The sequence below is a fragment of the Stegostoma tigrinum genome, chromosome 11 (assembly GCF_030684315.1).
Source record: "Stegostoma tigrinum isolate sSteTig4 chromosome 11, sSteTig4.hap1, whole genome shotgun sequence".
NCBI classification, from domain to species: domain Eukaryota; kingdom Metazoa; phylum Chordata; class Chondrichthyes; order Orectolobiformes; family Stegostomatidae; genus Stegostoma; species Stegostoma tigrinum.
The window spans coordinates 15,322,071-15,336,848 of NC_081364.1; positions in this window are offsets into that span (position 1 = coordinate 15,322,071).

Genomic DNA, 14,778 nt, shown 5'->3' on the forward strand with positions numbered 1-14,778 from the left:
CTTTCAGATGGCAATGGATGAGGGATCAGTTGTTAATGCTGAATCTGAGAAAGAAAAAGCTTTGTTAGCCATGGTGTTAAAGGATATGAGCCAAAGGCAGACAAATGGAGAAAGACCACAGATCAACTGTGATCTTCTTGAATGGCAGCAAAGGCTTAAAAGGCTGAATGGCCTACGCCTGTTCTTACATTGCACATATACCCATGCAGGTATTTTAAAAAATAAAATTTATGGACTTGATAATCATCTCCAGTGCAAGAAAATACTGTTTTTGTTTCTATTTTCACAAATACCAGTTTTTTTCTGATGCCCATCTAAAACTGAACTATTTAATGCAACTGTAAACAAGCAGCCCCTAAATTTGGGTTGTACTAATGTAACCATTTATGGCTGGAAGATGCATGTTGAGGATTTTGGGTCTGCATTGACAGTGACGATGGAAATTTGAAGTTACACGTAGCACTAAAATATATTTGCCAATTTGCTAACTATGTTTAGTTATAAAGTAAAATACTGCAGATGCTGGAAATCTGAAATGGAAATGCTGGGAAAACTCAGGTCAAACAGAATCTGAAGAGAGAAAAGCCTGATATTTCAAGTCCTGGATCTTGTGTCAAAATTCGGCATATAGTGATGTGTGGGTTGTTTTGTGGAAAGTGTATTCTGGATAAACCCACTTGGTTTGAGTGGCAATGCTATGATCATCTGCCATCTGCAGATTATGTGCGCAAGCACGATACCCGTTTTCCCTCCTCTTCCCCCCCCGCCCCATTCCCTCAGGTTACCCTCCCAGCCTCAGCGAAACACCAAATGTATTTAGTTTCCGTGGCAACTTTGTCTCTTGGGATGCTTGTAAATTCCGTCAGTGGCCACTGCAACCAGCAGTGCTGGCAATCAAATTAGCTGTTGTCTCAGGTGATATTTCAGGGCTGTAAGTTGTACTTGTAACCTATTAATCCATAAACCATCAAATGGTGGGAAACTGCTATCAAAAAAAAATCTAGTCCATTGTTTTTCGAACATTCCAGATAAGAAAGACCTGGTGCTAGTTTTTTGGAAATGCTGCAACATTTTTACCATTTTAATATTGGTGTGTGTCTCTGCAATAATTTAATGATTCTTCATCAAAGATAATTTTGGAAAATAATTTGTTATTGTTTGGTTGGGGGTGGGGAGAGGTGTGGAAAGAACAAATTCCTATACCATCATGGGCAACAAACGAGAGAGAATTTATATACTACATTGGTCATGCAAAATTGATAAGCAAATGACATCTCCAGGTGCTGTTGTATTTGTACAGAATACTGGGGAAGCTTGGTAGTAACACCACTTGCAAAGTACCCCTGCATTCATGAGAACAAAATGAAATGCAAAGACCATTACCAAATTTTAAACTTTTAAGTAATCATTGTCGTCAAAATATAAAATGACCTTCTAAAACAAAGAACTGAAGATCTGGAACCAACAAAAACAGAAATTGTTGGAGAAATTCTGCATCTGTGAATAGAAAAGAGTTAACATGGTGGCTCAGTGGTTAGCACTGATGCCTCACTGCGCCATGGACCTGGGTTCGATTCTACCCTTGGGCAACTATGCAAACTCCACACAGATATTTTTCTGAGTCCGGGTGGGTTTCCCCCGGGTGCTCCAGTTTCCCCTCGCAGTCCAAAGATATGCAAGCTTAGTGGATTAGCTATACTAAATTGTCTGTTGTGTTCAGGGATGTGTAGATTAGGTGAGTTATAGCATGATGGACCTGGGTGGGATGCTCTGCAAGTCGGTGTGGACTTGTTGGGCCAAAGGGCCTGTTTCCACACTGTAGGGATTCTCTGATCTAATGATAATGAGTTTGGGTCCAGTGACCCTTCTTCAGAACTGATGCTGTAGGAAAAATGTGGTATCTATGCTCATATGCGTGGCGGGCATGGATAGGAGCAGCAGGATCCCTGAGAAAAATGTGGGAGTGGGAAATCTGGATAGGCAGCCAAAGTCCAGACATTAGAAGCAAAAGCAGAGGTAATAATGGTAAATAAGGAAAGGTTAAACTGGAAATCCTGTTGGAGAGAGGAATAGAACTTCTACAAAATGGTCATACCTGGAAATAATGAGGTAATGATTTAAACATTTAAAGATGCTGAAAATTTGAAAAACAAAAGCAAGCTGTTGAAAAAACTCAGCAGGTCTGGCAGCATCTTTAGGGGGGAGAAAAAGTTAATGCCTCAGGTTCAGAACCTTTGGAAATAGTTTCCTTCTGCTATGCTGCAGCTGAAAGGTTGGAGTATCTAATTTTGATGCTGGCCTTTATCCAGTTTATCCTATTTGATCATACTCTGAAAGTGTCAAACAGGTATAGAGGAAAATTTAACTCCTGAGTTTCAAACATTGACCACTAGATGGTACAAGAGTCCTGCTGGGCTGTGGTAGAAGCATTTCGTGGAATCCCTACAGTGTGGAAACAGCCCCTCCGGCCTAACATGTCCACACCGACTCTTAGAGCACTCACCCAAATTGATCATCCTATTACTCATCTAATCTACACATCCCTGAACACCACATGCAATTTAGCACTGGCAATCCACCTAACCTGCACATCTTTGGACTGTGAGAGGTAACTGGGGCACCCGGAGGAAACCCACACAGGCAGGGGGAGAATGTGCAAACTCCACACAGTCACCCAAGGGTGGACTTGAACCCTGGGTCCCTGGTGCTGTGAGGAAGCAGTGCCGACCACTGTACCACCTAAAATCAGTGGACGTGTTTAACAACACAGCTAACGAAGCTAAATTTGGGGATTTTGGTGTGTGATCAAAACCATTGACTTTCACTGTGAGCCAACAAGTGTGGACAGCTATTCAGGGCAGCACTGAGTTTGGCAGGCTGGCACCATTTACGTGGTATCATTTCAACAACATACTCTTATATTGTGGACCATGATCTAGGAGAAATCACTTCAAGTAGAGAGGTGAACCATGCTACATGTTTCAACTACAGAATAAATCCTCACTCTTAAATTGGTTGTATATTTCATCAGTAGTTGTGTTAGATTTCTGTTTATAGGGTTTTTCTTTTAAAAATGTACTTTCTAGTAATGTTCTGGAAGTTACTTCTTAATGAGCTTAGAATATTGATTTTCCAAATGTTAATTTCTTGATCAATGCCAACATTCATCAAGGATACAAAGCAACCACCTCTTCAGTGAAATATTTGTCGAGATAGGGTAATAAACATCGCCTGAACACAGATTGCCTTAACCAGTTGGATCAATGTTTTGCCATCCAGTATTTCCAGGCCAAGACACAACAGTGAACAAGTGAAGGATGCAAGGACTTACTGGAACTAGTGAATTCATTCATAAGTCAAGAGATTTCCGTCAGTGCCCAGAACACAAAGATCCCATTTACAGAGTTGCATAGCAGGACTGTATCCTGTTCTTGGCATGTCATTGCTTTTAAGGTATTTTTGTGGTATCTTACCAGTTTAATTCAGCATCACTTTCAATGTGCCAAGTAATATTTATCGTAAAGTTGACCTGTTTTGCTATTGTACATGTTCTGACTACATGTTTGACCATGTGTTTTAGCAATCAGTGATCCTTTAGTGAGTGTCTTAAATAAATCCTTCATTTTGTTTCCAGCGCGCTGAATATTTTGTATGCACCACTCTATTTAAGTTTATTGTTAGGAATCCGGTTGCTACCTGCAATTTAAGCAATGTTCCACATGGTTTGCCAGGTGCATTTTGGTTTGTTTCTAGTGTTCAGTGCCATCTCTATCTGCTCTAAGGTAGCTAGCTCACTTGAACATTATCACTGCTAAGTGCAGCTGGTAATACAATGTGTACTTCACACCAGTGATACATTCTTCAATGATGCTCCATTCTCTTCCAGGCCTCTTCCCAGTGAAATTAAACTGGAAAGTCTACCAACTTGCAGCACAAGTCAAGTAGTGACAGAGCCGGATAAATGTTAGCAGTTTTACTTGCCCTCTTTCTGTGCGGTGTATGAATAGATTGATTGTTTTTTGTAAATTTCTCCATTTTCTTGACCTTTATAATAGTTCTAATCATCTTCATGTACTCACAACTGAGGTGACATCAAAACAAGGTAAGCAAGGTTTTTTAAGGGTGTGAATTTACGAATTAAGAGAAGTAGGCCATTTAGCCTGTCAGACCTGCTCCACCATTCATTGAGATCATTGTTGATCTAATTCAAACTTCTCATGCCCATCTTCTCCAAATTATTCTTTTGATTCCATTGTTTTAGAAACACCTACCTATCTCTGGCATCAAAGCATTCCATGACGTTACTTCAACTCCCGTATTAGGCAGAGTGCTTTTTTTGCACCTCAGGAAATGTCTCTTCTTTTGTCCTGAAAGGGGGGCCCTGAATTTTAACATTGTGACCCGTGTTCTAGAGTCGTCCATCAATGCCATTGTCCGCCTTGTCAATACGGTTCAGGTTTCCTCTGATGAGGAGAGCAGTTCTCCTGACATTGGATAGAAGATTATTCACTGACAGCAAGAAGCCAGGACAGTAGTACAATAAAGCAGACAGGCCTGTTAAAACCTAATTGCAAATCAATTCCACAATGTACATGTTTTATTTTCTGTTAGTCCTTGCAGCATAGCTGGATGAGAAGCCACTGCTTCCTCTGTGGGATATAGATCATTGATTAGGATTTGCATTCAGATTCTTAAATTTTAATGTGCTGGTGCTGTGATCATGCAGTCATCAAAATGTATGGACAAAATAATTTGTGTAACTGTACCTGCACCACAGTGTGCACCCTGTGATGTAGCTTCTGGATGGAAGGATTATGGGCCTTAAGCAAAGTGAAGGTAGATTCCCAACTGAGATGAAATCCATTTTCTGTTGAATTCAGTTCTCCTGGGGAACCCATCAAAGTGAGTTGCAACATTCAGAGCATTTTCAGTCACAAGAGTTGCTAGATGGTGGCTTCAAGTCTGTCCAGCAATAGAAGTGTAGCTCATTACAAGGTTCTCAACAGTTCACCCAGGACTGTTTGGAGTTATTGAAGAGTTCAAGAGATGTATGCTCTGAGTGATCAGGTATGAGAGACAAAAACAGATTCCATGTTATAAGTGCCACAGTTGTCTGCACTACTGAGGAAAACAGCTGAATTACCCAGATTCTGTGCGGGGAACTCATTGGGGAAATGAGAGCAGTTTGACGGCACTGTTCTTAGAACTCAGCAGGATGTCCTAGGAATTAGTAGGCTTCTAAGTGTTGGAGTCAGTCTCAGAAGGTGTCCTGGGAAGCTGAAAAAGTGGCACACTTTCTCAGCGTTTAGCTCAGCTGCCTCACAGCACCAGCGACCCAGCTTCAATTCCAGTCTTGAGTGAATATCTGCGGGATTTTGCATGTTTTCCCTGTGTCTGTGTGAGTTTCCATCAGATGCTCCAGTTTTTTCCCAGATGTGCAGCTTGAAGAGGTAGTAGGTAGTATTTCGGGGACCCACGTTCAGATCCCCCATGGCAGAAGGTGGAATCTGAACTCTTTAAAAATCTAGAATTAAGAGTCTGATAACCATGAATCAATTGACGATTGATGGATAAATCGATCTTGTTCACTAAGGTCTTTCAGGGAAGGAAACTGCCATCCTTACCTGATCTAGCCAACATGTGACTCCAGACCCACAGCAATGTGGTTGCCCTTTGGGCTATTAGGGATGAGCAATAAATGCTGGCCTAGCCAGTGACACCTCCATCCCATGCATGAATAAATTTAAAAGAAATATTAGGTTGTTTGGCCATGCTAAATCATCTGTATTGTCCAGGGATATGCAGATGAGGTGAATTAGCCATGGTAAATGTGAGTTACAAGAATGGGGTAGGGGAATTGGTCTGAGTGGTGTGCTCTTGAGAGAGTGAATGCAGACTTGATGAGCCAAATGGCCTCTTTCCAAGCAGTGGAGATTCTATGATTCTCTGTGGTAAAGCCACAGGGTATGTTCGAAGAATCTATGAGGAGCTTGGAGGTAGCCTGCAGCGTTTAATGTTTATGTACAGCTGAGAGAGTAAGTGTTGACTGATGCAACTGTGCAAGCTTGGAACTTCAGGGGTAGAGAGAAGATACGCACCTAACTGGCTAGCTGGATCCTCTGGTTTGGTTTGTGAATGGAGTGCATTCTTGGAGTCCAGGGTAATGTAGACCCAGGAAAGGAGGGTGATCTACCAGAATGGGAACAGCCTTTGAGGAATGAAGTATTATTATCCCTTGTAAAGTTTAATGTGGTTTGATAACTCACCATAGTTATCACGTGGGTGGAATTGCTGACAAATCTCTGGGAACTGTCTTGATCATGTTTGCTATTTGATGTGTTCTGTGGAATATTTAATCACAGTTTATGACAATATTTACCACATGTAAATTCAGGTTATTAGAATATAAGTTGTACATGTATTGTAGACTGTAATTCTCTTCTAATGTACAGTAAAGTTTATTGCTTGTTCAAAATTGTGGCATCTTTTTGATTTATTGTATTAGTAAGTCCTCTGGATTTCATACATCATCCTTTTCTAAAGGTACGTGCCCAAGCCAACATAATGCTAACATTTATTTATGCTAACATTTATTTATGCTAACATAAGGAACAGTTGTTGGGAGTGATGAGTAAATATGTCCCTCTGAGACAGGCAAGACGGGGTAAGATAAAGGAACCTTGGATGACGAGAGCGGTGGAGCTTCTAGTGAAAAGGAAGAAGGTAGCTTACATAAGGTGGAGGAAGCTAGGGTCAAGTTCAGCTAGAGAGGATTACATGCAGGCAAGGAAGGAGCTCAAAAATGGTCTGAGGAGAGCCAGGAGGGGGCACGAGAAAGGCTTGGCAGAAGGAATCCGGGAAAACACAAAGGCATTTTACACTTACGTGAGGAATAAGAGAATGGTCAAAGAAAGAGTAGGGCCGATCAGGGATAGCATAGGGAACTTGTGTGTGGAGCCTGAGGAGGTAGGGGAAGCCCTAAATGAGTTTTTTGCTTCTGTCTTTACGAAAGAAACGACCTGTGTAGTGAATGAAACCTTTGAAGAGCAGGTGTGCATGCTGGAATGGATAGAGATAGAGGAAGCTGATGTACTGAAAATTTTGTCAAACATTAAGATTGACAAGTCGCCAGGCCCGGATCAGATTTGTCCTCGGCTGCTTTGGGAAGCGAGAAATGCAATTGCTTCGCCACTTGCGAAGATCTTTGCATCCTCGCTCTCCACTGGAGTCGTACCTGAGGACTGGAGAGAGGCAAATGTAATTCCTCTCTTCAAGAAAGGAAATAGGGAAATCCCCGGCAATTATAGACCGGTAAGTCTCACGTCTGTCGTCTGCAAGGTGTTAGAAAGGATTCTGAGGGATAAGATTTATGACCATCTGGAAGAGCATGGCTTGATCAAATACAGTCAACACGGCTTTGTGAGGGGTAGGTCATGCCTTACAAACCTTATCGAGTTTTTTGAGGATGTGACTAGTAAGGTTGATGAGGGTCAAGCTGTGGATGTGGTGTATATGGACTTCAGTAAGGCATTTGATAAGGTTCCCCATGGAAGGCCAACAGAAGACAGCGAGTGGTAGTAGAAGGAAAATATTCTGCCTGGAAGTCAGTGGTGAGTGGGGTTCCACAGGGCTCTGTCCTTGGGCCTCTACTGTTTGTAATTTTTATTAATGACTTGGACGAGGGAATTGAAGGATGGGTCAGCAAGTTTGCAGACGACACAAAGGTCGGAGGTGTCGTTGACAGTGTAGAGGGCTGTTGTAGGCTGCAGCGGGACATTGACAGGATGCAGAGATGGGCTGAGAGGTGGCAGATGGAGTTCAACCTGGATAAATGCGAGGTGATGCATTTTGGAAGGTCGAATGTGAAAGCTGAGTACAGGATTAAGGATAGGATTCTTGGCAGCGTGGAGGAACAGAGGGATCTTGGTGTGCAGATACATAGATCCCTTAAAATGGCCACCCAAGTGGACAGGGTTGTTAAGAAAGCATATGGTGTTTTGGCTTTCATTAACAGGGGGATTGAGTTTAAGAGTCGTGAGGTCTTGTTGCAGCTCTATAAAACTTTGGTTAGACCGCACTTGGAATACTGCGTCCAGTTCTGGGCGCCCTATTATAGGAAAGATGTGGATGCTTTGGAGAGGGTTCAGAGGAGGTTTACCAGGATGCTGCCTGGACTGGAGGGCTTATCTTATGAAGAGAGGTTGACTGAGCTCGGTCTCTTTTCATTGGAGAAAAGGAGGAGGAGAGGGGACCTAATTGAGGTATACAAGATAATGAGAGGCATAGATAGAGTCGATAGCCAGAGACTATTTCCCAGGGCAGAAATGGCTAGCACGAGGGGTCATAGTTTTAAGCTGGTTGGTGGAAAGTATAGAGGGGATGTCAGAGGCAGGTTCTTTACGCAGAGAGTTGTGAGAGCATGGAATGCGTTGCCAGCAGCAGTTGTGGAAGCAAGGTCATTGGGGTCATTTAAGAGACTGCTGGACATGCATATGGTCACAGAAATTTGAGGGTGCATCCATGAGGATCAATGGTCGGCACAACATTGTGGGCTGAAGGGCCTGTTCTGTGCTGTACTGTTCTATGTTCTATGTTCTATGTTCTATAAATATTGTAGTCTGTTCCTAATCCTACTGTTACCAAAAAACTTTGACATCAATTTTACTTGTATTGCTCTGTATGGCTTAGAAAGGGTGGATGCTGGGAAGCTGTTTCCATTAGGTGGGGAGACTAGGACCCGTGGGCAAAGCCTTAGAATTAGAGGGGGTAAATTTAAAACGGAAATGAGGAGACATTTCTTCAGCCAGAGATTGTGGGCCTGTGGAATTCATTGCCGTGAAGCGCAGTGGAGGCCGGACATTTAATGTCTCCAAGGCAGAGATTGATAAATTCTTGATCTCACAAGGAATCAGGGGCTACAGGGAGAGTGCAGGGAAGTGGAGTTGAAATGCCCATCAGCCATGATTAAATGGCAGAGTGGAATCAATGAGCCGAATGGCCTTACTTCCACTCCCATGTCTTATGGTCTTTTGGTCTAAGTAATGCAACAATCAAGAGTTCTCATTTGGTAAAAGTGGATTAGACTTGTACTTATTACAGAGACAATAGGCATCTTCATTATCGAGAAAGCTCTCATTAACGTCAAGTTATCCAAAAGCTTTTAATTAAGTCATCAGAAGCCTCAATGCATTTGAAATTATATTCTCAAAAGCATTGTTGAAGTCCTCAAAGGTATCATTTAACATTAAGTTGACATTGGATGCAATCAGCAATGCAAATATTGGAAAAAAGGCAAAAATACGTACAGGAAAGGAAATTACAAGTAATTGAACCTATTAAACATTGTGCAAAAAATCTACATGGCATAAATCTATAAATACCATAAAATACGAAAAAAAAATATGGAACGTGCAAATATGAGAGCTATACCAGTAATAACTAAAATAATAAATCAAAAATTATGAAACCAAATATAATGGCCTATAAAAATAAGAAATATGCAAAAAAACATTTGAATTCTGATTCCCCCTCAGCTATTAAATAGTTGTGCGTCTCCAGTTGTGATGGAAATCAGCTTGTTGCCTATTAAGACTATAATATATAGGAGCAGATTTAGGCCACTCAGCCCATTGAGTCTGCTCCACCATTTGATCATGGCTGATACATTTCTCAACCCCATTCTCCTTCCTTCTCACTGTAACCCTTGATCATCTTACTAATCAAGAACTTATCTCTGTCTTAAATACACTCAATAACTTGGCTTCTACATCCCTCTATGGCAACGAGTTCCACAGATTAACCACATTCTGGCTGAGGAAATTCCTCCTCATCTCAGTTCTAAACAGTCACCCTTTACCCTGAGGCTGTGCCCCCAGGTCCTAGCCTCTCCTACTGGTAGAAACAGCTCCATGTCCACTCTATCTAGACCTTTGTATTCTGTAAGTATTCAATCGGATCCCCTCACATCCTTCTAAACTCCACTGAATACAGACCCAGCACTCAGCTGCTCCTGATACCCTTCATCTCCAGGATCATTGTTGTAAATGACCTGAGGACACCCTCCAACGCTAGTACATCTTCCCTTGCATACAGGGCCCAAAACTTCACAATATTTCAAATGCAGTCTGATCAGAGCCTTACACAGCCTTAGTTGTACATCTCTGTTCTTGTTTTCTAACCCACTTGAAACAAATGCCAACATTGCATTTGCCTTCCAAACTGCCAACTGAAACTGAATGCTAACCATAAGCAAGTCCTGAACTTGGACTCCCAAGTCCTTTGCACTTCAGATTTCCAAAGCTTTTCCCCGTTTAGGAAATAGTCTATGCCCCTATTCCTCCTACCTAAGTGCATAACCCCATACTTTGTCACATTGTATTCCGGATGCCATTTCTTTGCCCACTTGCCTAGCCTGTCCATGTCCTTCTGCAGCCTCCCTGCTTCACCAACACTACCTGCTCCACCACCTATGTGTCATCTATAAACCTAGCAACAATGTGTTCAGTTGTTTTATCTGGATTGTTAATGTATGACGTGAATATGTGTGGTCCCAACACTCATCGCTGTGGAACTCCATTAGTCACTGACTGCCATATGAAAAAGACCCCCTTTTCCCAACTCTTTGCCTTCTGCCAATCAGCAATCCTCTGTCCATGCCAGTCCCTGACACCGTGGGCTATTATCTAATTTAGTAGCTTCCTCTGTGGCACCTTTTCAAAAACCTTTTTAGAAATTCTGGGAAAATTCTAATGGATTTGTCAGGCAAGACCTCCCATTGACAAAGCCGTGCTGACTCAATCCTATTTTACCATGCACTTCCAAGTATTCTGCAATCTCATCCTTAATAATGGACTCTAAAATCTAATCAATGACAGAGGTCCTACCAACCGGTCTATAGTTTCCTGTCACTACCTCTCACTTCTCAAACAGACGTGTTACATTAGCCATCTTCCAGTCCTTAAGGACCCTCACCTTTACCAGAGATTCGTGAAAGATCACCACTAACGCCTCAATAATATCCTTAGCTATCTCCTTCAGAACTCTAGGGTATAGTCCAGTCAGTCCAATTGATTTATGCATTTTCAGACATTTTTGTCTGTGCAGCCGTTTTGCCTTTATGAAACAGTAATTGATAATGTGGTTGAGAGATCTGACTCACTCATCGCTGGCATCCCACTGTTTCTGTCCTGCTGTCTTTTGAATCCTGGAAAGATGCGTTAGCTCAGTGGTTAGCACTGCTGCCTCACAGCACCAGGAATCTGGGTTTGATTCCACCCTCAGGCAACTGTCTGTGTGGAGTTTGCACATTTTCACCGTGTCTATGTGATTTTCTTCCAGGTGCTTTGGTTTCATCCTACAGCCCAAAGATGTGCAGGCTAGGTGGATTGGCCATGCTAAATTGCCCATAGTGTCCAGGGATGTGTAGATTAGGTGGGTTATAGGTGGATCGGTCTAGGTGGCATGTCTAAGGTCAGAGTGGACTTGTTGGGCTGAAGGGCCTGTTTCCACACTGTCGGGGTTTCATGATGGTGATGCCAACATATTATTGTTTGGTAAAATCACGAGATTGCAGTTCATCTGTAAAGCAAATCTAAGGGACCTGAAGGGTTTTAGTCCACATCCCTAGCTGGTTACGTTTATGGTGAATAAGACAAGTGTAGGGAAACGTAGAATGATGAGACTAAATGCTTCTGAAATGCATGATTTCATTACAAGGAAACCTTACCATCTGTGACTGTAGGTTCTCTCCACAATTTTTAAAAATGTGGTTGGATACCCACCATTCTTGACATATTTTGACCAGCAATGATTGAAATACCTCAGTCCTAAATTAGTGTGTTCATGTCACTACCTATTTATGGATCTTACCGAAGCATACTTTCCATGCAATTAGTGACTGTGTTGGCCCCAAACCCCCGCTCTTCCTCTGTTACATTGATGACTGTATCGGAACTGCCTTGTGCTTCCAAGTGGAGCTGGAACAGTTCACCCACTTCACCAACACCTTCCACCCCAACCTCAAGTTCACCTGGACCATCTCCAACACATCCCTCACCTTCCTGGATCTCTCTGTCTCCATCTCAGGCAACCAGCTAGAAATGGATGTCCATTTCATGCCCACCGACTCCCACAGCTACCTAGGCTACACCTCCTCCCACCCACCCTCCTGCAAAAATTCCATCCCCTATTCCCAATTCCTTTGCTTCCGCCGCATCTGCTCCCAGGATGAGGCATTCCACTCCCACACATCCCAGATGTCTGTGTTCTTCAAGGACCGCAACTTCCCCCCCGCAGTGGTCGAGAATGCCCTTGACCGTGTCTCCCACATTTCCCACAACACATCCCTCACACCCCGCCCCCACAATAACCGCCCTAAGAGAGTCCCCGTCGTCCTCACATACCATCCCACCAACCTCCGGATACAATGCATCATCCTCCAACACTTCCGCTATCTACAATCCGACCTCACCACCCAAGCCATTTTTCCATCCCCACCCTTGTCCGCCTTCCAGAGAGACCACTCTCTCCAGATCTCCCTTGTCTGCTCCACACTCCCCTCCAACCCCACCACACCCAGCACCTTCCCCTGCAACCGCAGGAAGTGCTACACTTGCCCCCACACCTCCTCCCTCACCCCCATCCTAGGCCTCAAGATGACTTTCCATATCAAGCAGATGTTCACCTGCACATCTGCCAATGTGGTTTACTGTATCTACTGTACCATTGTGGCTTCCTCTACATTGGGGAAACCAAGCGGAGGCTTGGGGACCGCTTTGCAGAATACCTCTGCTTGGTTCACAATAAACAACTGCACCTCCCAGTTGCGAACCATTTTAACTACCCCTCCCATTCCTTAGACATGTCCATCCTGGGCCTCCTGCAGTGCCACAACGATGCCATCCGAAGGTTGCAGGAACAGCAACTCATATTCCACTTGGGAACCCTGCAGCTCAATGGTATCAATGTGGACTTCACAAGCTTCAAAATCTCCCCTCCCTCCATTGCATCCCAAAACCAGCCCAGCTCGTCCCTGCCTCCCTAACCTGTTCTTCCTCTTATCTATCCACTCTTCCCACCTCAAGCTGCACCTCCATTTCCCATCTACTAACCTCATCCCGCCTTCTTGACCTGTCCATCCTCCCCAGACTGACCTATCCCCTCCCCACCTATACTCTCCTCTCCACCTATCTTCTCCATCCATCTTCGGTCCGCCTCCCCCTCTCTCCTTATTTATTTCAGAACCTTCTCCCCATCCCCCTCTCTGATGAAGGGTCTAGGCCTGAAGCATCAACTTTTGTGCTCATGAGATGCTGCTTGGCCTGCTGTGTTCATCCAGCCCCACACTTTGTTATCTTTAAAAACCTTCTTACTGGTCTATTAATCGTGAACAGCTTTTGGGGTGAAAGGTTTCTTGCATGCCACTGATGCCTGACTAGGTCAGAAAATCCCTCAGCAAGAGGGAGGCACCTGCTGCACACAATCAAAGTTGTGGCTTCTCCATGTTATTGAACGTTGCCAATTATTCATGGGTCACAAAGACAGAAGCCCAACTTTTCCAGCACCCGGATCTTAAAAAGGGGAAATCCAGATAATTGGAGATGTATGTGACTATGTGCCATCAAGAGAAACCAGGCCATATCTTTTTTTTGGTCAATGAGTTGCACTTGTGTCAAATCCCCTTTCCCAATCTTCTTTGTGTCTTAATCTTGCACGTGTAACTTGTGTGTGTGAGTTGCCCATGGCATATGTGGACATCACTTTGCGCATCCCAGTAATATCTCTGTCCTTCAGGATACTTTTCACATTTGCACTGCTTGGCCCTGGCCCTCCAGGACAGCAACAATTTTGCACAAAAGTCATGCTTTTGCAGGTTTGATAAGTGCAATGCAAAGAGAAAAACATTAGTCTAATTGACTGTCAGGAGGAAACCCAGGACTGTGTAAATCAGTCAAAGGAGCAGAATTCCTTACCCTTCAATGACTCTGTCTTGGCCTCGTGGTAAAGCATCTCAAGTTCAGTGTATAGTCATTTGTTTTCCAGATTTGATGTCTCTAATTCACTGTGTGAATCTAACAGGGCCAGGAGTGTTCCCATTATCTCTCTCAGGGCCAGGAGTGCTTTCACTTTTCACCTAGAGTTGGATTGGTACTCTTTGACTCTGTGCTGACAATTCAGTTACTATGCTGCTCTTGTCCATAAGCCACCCATGAGGGTTCAGCTGGGACCAGGTAAGCATGCAGCCTTGAAGGAGTTCCTAGAGAGCCTCTGCATGTTGTTGTTTCAATCAGGGAGCCAAATCTACAGGCACTGTCAATTAACTGCTGCCTATTGGTTTCCCCAACTATTCCCACTACTCTCGATGTTATCCATGAATATGATTTCTAATCAACCTGTTCAAAGATGTTGTTAGGCATCTCTGGAACGAATGGAATTTGAACCCAGGCCTCCTGGTTCAGAGGTAAGGACACTACCACAATGCTAGAAGAACCTGTGGATACTGGGCTTGGAGGTGAAAATGATAGGCATAGTTTCTACTCTCCCTGTGTGGAAAATTTCTTAAAAACCCCTGTGCTTCTATTTTGGGTTGCCTTTTGGGTTGCGATGATCCAGGCATTTTGTCTTTTTGTTTTGCCTCCCACAAAGAGATTACATGTTTGCAGTCCTGTACAGCAGCAGACTTCAGCTGGAAAATTATAGTCGCTGAGCTAAAATACATTCCCTCCTTGGTTATTGGAAAATGAATAAACCAGCACAGTTAGAGCATGCAAGGTTAGGAAG